This window comes from Cucurbita pepo, chromosome 16 (genome assembly GCF_057944985.1).
Source record: "Cucurbita pepo subsp. pepo isolate OVF chromosome 16, ASM5794498v1, whole genome shotgun sequence".
NCBI lineage: Eukaryota > Viridiplantae > Streptophyta > Magnoliopsida > Cucurbitales > Cucurbitaceae > Cucurbita > Cucurbita pepo.
Window position 1 is genome coordinate 3247993 of NC_141813.1, and position 7500 is coordinate 3255492.

At 37.5% G+C, this 7500-nt stretch overlaps 4 non-coding genes across 4 annotated transcripts; all 4 read left to right on the forward strand.

The window, feature by feature from the left end:
* The first annotated feature begins 486 nt into the window (after positions 1-486).
* Positions 487-557, forward strand: TRNAG-GCC (transfer RNA glycine (anticodon GCC)). Its single transcript has one exon. It is a non-coding gene; the product is annotated as a tRNA-Gly (tRNA).
* A 1345-nt stretch (positions 558-1902) lies between these two features.
* On the forward strand, positions 1903-1973 carry TRNAG-GCC (transfer RNA glycine (anticodon GCC)). Its single transcript has one exon. It is a non-coding gene; the product is annotated as a tRNA-Gly (tRNA).
* A 1904-nt stretch (positions 1974-3877) lies between these two features.
* Positions 3878-3948, forward strand: TRNAG-GCC (transfer RNA glycine (anticodon GCC)). Its single transcript has one exon. It is a non-coding gene; the product is annotated as a tRNA-Gly (tRNA).
* Positions 3949-5289: 1341 nt separating this feature from the next.
* On the forward strand, positions 5290-5360 carry TRNAG-GCC (transfer RNA glycine (anticodon GCC)). The gene has a single exon. It is a non-coding gene; the product is annotated as a tRNA-Gly (tRNA).
* The last annotated feature ends 2140 nt before the right edge of the window (positions 5361-7500 follow it).

The window sequence follows — 7500 nt, forward strand, 5'->3', positions numbered from 1 at the left end:
ATTAGCTATGATGATATTAGTGCGCATAATTTGAAAACTAGGGTTTACCACAATATCAGTTAAATTTATAGATAACACGAGTAGCACTATCGAGATTTTCTGTTTTCATTTTTTTAAATCGAGAGGTGAACGAAAAGTTAAGGGCTTCAGAAGAACTGCATGACCAAAATACGAGTAAGTTATGGATATGAATAAATTTAGAAGCACAAGTGGTCTAGTGGTAGAATAGTACCCTACCACGGTACAGACCTAGAGTTCGATTCTCGGCTGGTGCATCCCGGAGATTAGCTATGATGATATCAGTGCGCATAATTTGAAAACTAGGGTTTGCCACAATATCAGTTAAATTTATAGATGACACGAGTAGCATTATCGAGATTTTCTATTTTCATTTTTTTAAATCGATAGGTGAACGAAAAGTAAAGGGCTTCAGAAGAACTGAATGACAAAAATACGAGTATGTTATGGATTCGAATAAAATTAGAAGCACCAGTGGTCTAGTGGTAGAATAGTACCCTGCCACGGTACAGACCCGAGTTCGATTCTCGGCTGGTGCATCCCGAAGATTAGCTTTGATGATATTAGTGCGCATAATTTGAAAACTAGGGTTTGCCACAATATCAGTTAAATTTATAGATGACACGAGTAGCATTATCGAGATTTTCTATTTTCATTTTTTTAAATCGAGTGGTGAACGAAAAGTTAAGGGCTTCAGAAGAACTGCATGACCAAAATACGAGTAAGTTATGGATTCGAATAAATTTAGAAGTAGTAGTGGTCTAGTGGTAGAATAGTACCCTGCCACGGTACAGACCCGAGTTCGATTCTCGGCTGGTGCATCCCGAAGATTAGCTATGATGATATTAGTGTGCATAATTTGAAAACTATGGTTTGCCACAATATCAGTTAAATTTAAAGATGACACGAGTAGCATTATCGAGATTTTCTATTTTCATTTTTTTAAATCGAGTGGTGAACGAAAAGTTAAGGGCTTCAGAAGAACTGCATGACCAAAATACGAGTAAGTTATGGATTCGAATAAATTTAGAAGCACTAGTGATCTAGTGGTAGAATAGTACCCTGCCACGATACAGACCTAGAGTTCGATTCTCGGCTGGTGCATCCCGAAGATTAGCTATGATGATGATATTAGTGCGCATAATTTGAAAACTAGGGTTTGCCACAATTATCAGTTAAATTTATAGATGACACGAGTAGCATTATCGAGATTTTCTATTTTCATTTTTTTAAATCGAGTGGTGAACGAAAAGTTAAGGGCTTCAGAAGAACTGCATGACCAAAATACGAGTAAGTTATGGATTCGAATAAATTTAGAAGCACTAGTGGTCTAGTGGTAGAATAGTACCCTGCCACGGTACAGATCCGAGTTTTATTCTCGGTTGGGGCATCCCGAAGATTAGCTATGATGATATTAGTGCGCATAATTTGAAAACTAGGGTTTGCCACAATATCAGTTAAATTTATAGATGACACGAGTAGCATTATCGAGATTTTCTATTTTCATTTTTTTAAATCGAGTGGTGAACGAAAAGTTAAGGGCTTCAGAAGAACTGCATGACCAAAATACGAGTAAGTTATGGATTCGAATAAATTTAGAAGCACTAGTGGTTTAGTGGTAGAATAGTACCCTGCCATGGTACAGACCTAGAGTTCGATTCTTCGCTGGTGCATCCCGAAGATTAGCTATGATGATATTAGTGCGCATAATTTGAAAACTAGGGTTTACCACAATATCAGTTAAATTTATAGATAACACGAGTAGCACTATCGAGATTTTCTGTTTTCATTTTTTTAAATCGAGAGGTGAACGAAAAGTTAAGGGCTTCAGAAGAACTGCATGACAAAAATACGAGTATGTTATGGATTCAAATAAATTTAGAAGCACCAGTGGTCTAGTGGTAGAATAGTACCCTGCCACGGTACAGACCCGAGTTCGATTCTCGGCTGGTGCATCCCGAAGATTAGCTATGATGATATTAGTGCGCATAATTTGAAAACTAGGGTTTGCCACAATATCAGTTAAATTTATAGATGACACGAGTAGCATTATCGAGATTTTCTGTTTTCATTTTTTTAAATCGAGTGGTGAACGAAAAGTTAAAGCTTCAGAGGTACTGCATGACCAAAATACGAGTAAGTTATGGATTCGAATAAATTTAGAAGCACCAGTGGTCTAGTGGTAGAATAGTACCCTGCCACGGTACAGACCCGAGTTTTATTCTCGGCTTGTGCATCCCGAAGATTAGCTATGATGATATTAGTGCGCATAATTTGAAAACTAGGGTTTGCCACAATATCAGTTAAATTTATAGATAACACGAGTAGCACTATCGAGATTTTCTGTTTTCATTTTTTTAAATCGAGAGGTGAACGAAAAGTTAAGGGCTTCAGAAGAACTGCATGACCAAAATACGAGTATGTTATGGATTCGAATAAATTTAGAAGCACCAGTGGTCTAGTGGTAGAATAGTACCCTGCCACGGTACAGACCCAAGTTCGATTCTCGGCTGGTGCATCCCGAAGATTAGCTTTGATGATATTAGTGCGCATAATTTGAAAACTAGGGTTTGCCACAATATCAGTTAAATTTATAGATGACACGAGTAGCACTATCGAGATTTTCTGTTTTCATTTTTTTAAATCGAGAGGTGAACGAAAAGTTAAGGGCTTCAGAAGAACTGCATGACCAAAATACGAGTAAGTTATGGATATGAATAAATTTAGAAGCACCAGTGGTCTAGTGGTAGAATAGTTCTCTGCCACGGTACAGACCCGAGTTCATTTCTCGGCTGGTGCATCCCGAAGATTAGCTATGATGATATTTGTGCGCTTAATTTGAAAACTAGGGTTTGCCACAATATCAGTTAAATTTATAGATGACACGAGTAGCACTATCGAGATTTTCTGTTTTCATTTTTTTAAATCAGGAGGTGAACGAAAAGTTAACGGCTTCAGAAGAACTGCATGACCAAAATACGAGTAAGTTATGGATATGAATAAATTTAGAAGCACAAGTGGTCTAGTGGTAGAATAGTACCCTACCACGGTACAGACCTAGAGTTCGATTCTCGGCTGGTGCATCCCGGAGATTAGCTATGATGATATCAGTGCGCATAATTTGAAAACTAGGGTTTGCCACAATATCAGTTAAATTTATAGATGACACGAGTAGCATTATCGAGATTTTCTATTTTCATTTTTTTAAATCGAGTGGTGAACGAAAAGTTAAGGGCTTCAGAAGAACTGCATGACCAAAATACGAGTAAGTTATGGATTCGAATAAATTTAGAAGCACTAGAGGTCTAGTGGTAGAATAGTACCCTGCCACGGTACAGACCCGAGTTTTATTCTCGGTTGGGGCATCCCGAAGATTAGCTATGATGATATTAGTGCGCATAATTTGAAAACTAGGGTTTACCACAATATCAGTTAAATTTATAGATAACACGAGTAGCACTATCGAGATTTTCTGTTTTCATTTTTTTAAATCGAGAGGTGAACGAAAAGTTAAGGGCTTCAGAAGAACTGCATGACCAAAATACGAGTAAGTTATGGATATGAATAAATTTAGAAGCACAAGTGGTCTAGTGGTAGAATAGTACCCTACCACGGTACAGACCTAGAGTTCGATTCTCGGCTGGTGCATCCCGGAGATTAGCTATGATGATATTAGTGCGCATAATTTGAAAACTAGGGTTTGCCACAATATCAGTTAAATTTATAGATGACACGAGTAGCATTATCGAGATTTTCTATTTTCATTTTTTTAAATCGAGAGGTGAACGAAAAGTTAAGGGTTTCAGAAGAACTGAATGACAAAAATACGAGTATGTTATGGATTCGAATAAAATTAGAAGCACCAGTGGTCTAGTGGTAGAATAGTACCCTGCCACGGTACAGACCCGAGTTCGATTCTCGGCTGGTGCATCCCGAAGATTAGCTTTGATGATATTAGTGCGCATAATTTGAAAACTAGGGTTTGCCACAATATCAGTTAAATTTATAGATGACACGAGTAGCATTATCGAGATTTTCTATTTTCATTTTTTTAAATCGAGTGGTGAACGAAAAGTTAAGGGCTTCAGAAGAACTGCATGACCAAAATACGAGTAAGTTATGGATTCGAATAAATTTAGAAGCACTAGAGGTCTAGTGGTAGAATAGTACCCTGCCACGGTACAGACCCGAGTTTTATTCTCGGTTGGGGCATCCCGAAGATTAGCTATGATGATATTAGTGCGCATAATTTGAAAACTAGGGTTTACCACAATATCAGTTAAATTTATAGATAACACGAGTAGCACTATCGAGATTTTCTGTTTTCATTTTTTTAAATCGAGAGGTGAACGAAAAGTTAAGGGCTTCAGAAGAACTGCATGACCAAAATACGAGTAAGTTATGGATATGAATAAATTTAGAAGCACAAGTGGTCTAGTGGTAGAATAGTACCCTACCACGGTACAGACCTAGAGTTCGATTCTCGGCTGGTGCATCCCGGAGATTAGCTATGATGATATTAGTGCGCATAATTTGAAAACTAGGGTTTGCCACAATATCAGTTAAATTTATAGATGACACGAGTAGCATTATCGAGATTTTCTATTTTCATTTTTTTAAATCGAGTGGTGAACGAAAAGTTAAGGGCTTCAGAAGAACTGCATGACCAAAATACGAGTAAGTTATGGATTCGAATAAATTTAGAAGCACTAGAGGTCTAGTGGTAGAATAGTACCCTGCCACGGTACAGACCCGAGTTTTATTCTCGGTTGGGGCATCCCGAAGATTAGCTATGATGATATTAGTGCGCATAATTTGAAAACTAGGGTTTACCACAATATCAGTTAAATTTATAGATAACACGAGTAGCACTATCGAGATTTTCTGTTTTCATTTTTTTAAATCGAGAGGTGAACGAAAAGTTAAGGGCTTCAGAAGAACTGCATGACCAAAATACGAGTAAGTTATGGATATGAATAAATTTAGAAGCACAAGTGGTCTAGTGGTAGAATAGTACCCTACCACGGTACAGACCTAGAGTTCGATTCTCGGCTGGTGCATCCCGGAGATTAGCTATGATGATATCAGTGCGCATAATTTGAAAACTAGGGTTTGCCACAATATCAGTTAAATTTATAGATGACACGAGTAGCATTATCGAGATTTTCTATTTTCATTTTTTTAAATCGATAGGTGAACGAAAAGTTAAGGGCTTCAGAAGAACTGAATGACAAAAATACGAGTATGTTATGGATTCGAATAAAATTAGAAGCACCAGTGGTCTAGTGGTAGAATAGTACCCTGCCACGGTACAGACCCGAGTTCGATTCTCGGCTGGTGCATCCCGAAGATTAGCTTTGATGATATTAGTGCGCATAATTTGAAAACTAGGGTTTGCCACAATATCAGTTAAATTTATAGATGACACGAGTAATACTATCGAGATTTTCTGTTTTCATTTTTTTAAATCGAGAGGTGAACGAAAAGTTAAGGGCTTCAGAAGAACTGCATGACCAAAATACGAGTAAGTTATGGATATGACTAAATTTAGAAGCACCAGTGATCTAGTGGTAGAATAGTACCCTGCCACGGTACAGACCCGAGTTTTATTCTCGGCTGGTGCATCCCGAAGATTAGCTATGATGATATTAGTGCGCATAATTTGAAAACTAGGGTTTGCCACAATATCAGTTAAATTTATAGATGACACGAGTAATACTATCGAGATTTTCTGTTTTCATTTATTTAAATCGAGAGGTGAACGAAAAGTTAAGGGCTTCAGAAGAACTGCATGACCAAAATACGAGTAAGTTATGGATATGACTAAATTTAGAAGCACCAGTGATCTAGTGGTAGAATAGTACCCTGCCACGGTACAGACCCGAGTTTTATTCTCGGCTGGTGCATCCCGAAGATTAGCTATGATGATATTAGTGCGCATAATTTGAAAACTAGGGTTTGCCACAATATCAGTTAAATTTATAGATGACACGAGTAGCACTATCGAGATTTTCTGTTTTCATTTTTTTAAATCGAGAGGTGAACGAAAAGTTAAGGGCTTCAGAAGAACTGCATGACCAAAATACGAGTATGTTATGGATTCGAATAAATTTAGAAGCACCAGTGGTCTAGTGGTAGAATAGTACCCTGCCACGGTACAGACCCGAGTTTTATTCTCGGCTGGTGCATCCCGAAGATTAGCTATGATGATATTAGTGCGCTTAATTTGAAAACTAGGGTTTGCCACAATATCAGTTAAATTTATAGATGACACGAGTAGCATTATCGAGATTTTCTATTTTCATTTTTTTAAATCGAGTGGTGAACGAAAAGTTAAGGGCTTCAGAAGAACTGCATGACCAAAATACGAGTAAGTTATGGATTCGAATAAATTTAGAAGCACTAGAGGTCTAGTGGTAGAATAGTACCCTGCCACGGTACAGACCCGAGTTTTATTCTCGGCTGGTGCATCCCGAAGATTAGCTATGATGATATTAGTGCGCTTAATTTGAAAACTAGGGTTTGCCACAATATCAGTTAAATTTATAGATGACACGAGTAGCATTATCGAGATTTTCTATTTTCATTTTTTTAAATCGAGTGGTGAACGAAAAGTTAAGGGCTTCAGAAGAACTGCATGACCAAAATACGAGTAAGTTATGGATTCGAATAAATTTAGAAGCACTAGAGGTCTAGTGGTAGAATAGTACCCTGCCACGGTACAGACCCGAGTTTTATTCTCGGTTGGGGCATCCCGAAGATTAGCTATGATGATATTAGTGCGCATAATTTGAAAACTAGGGTTTACCACAATATCAGTTAAATTTATAGATAACACGAGTAGCACTATCGAGATTTTCTGTTTTCATTTTTTTAAATCGAGAGGTGAACGAAAAGTTAAGGGCTTCAGAAGAACTGCATGACCAAAATACGAGTAAGTTATGGATATGAATAAATTTAGAAGCACAAGTGGTCTAGTGGTAGAATAGTACCCTACCACGGTACAGACCTAGAGTTCGATTCTCGGCTGGTGCATCCCGGAGATTAGCTATGATGATATTAGTGCGCATAATTTGAAAACTAGTGTTTGCCACAATATCAGTTAAATTTATAGATGACACGAGTAGCATTATCGAGATTTTCTATTTTCATTTTTTTAAATCGAGTGGTGAACGAAAAGTTAAGGGCTTCAGAAGAACTGCATGACCAAAATACGAGTAAGTTATGGATTCGAATAAATTTAGAAGCACTAGAGGTCTAGTGGTAGAATAGTACCCTGCCACGGTACAGACCCGAGTTTTATTCTCGGTTGGGGCATCCCGAAGATTAGCTATGATGATATTAGTGCGCATAATTTGAAAACTAGGGTTTACCACAATATCAGTTAAATTTATAGATAACACGAGTAGCACTATCGAGATTTTCTGTTTTCATTTTTTTAAATCGAGAGGTGAACGAAAAGTTAAGGGCTTCAGAAGAACT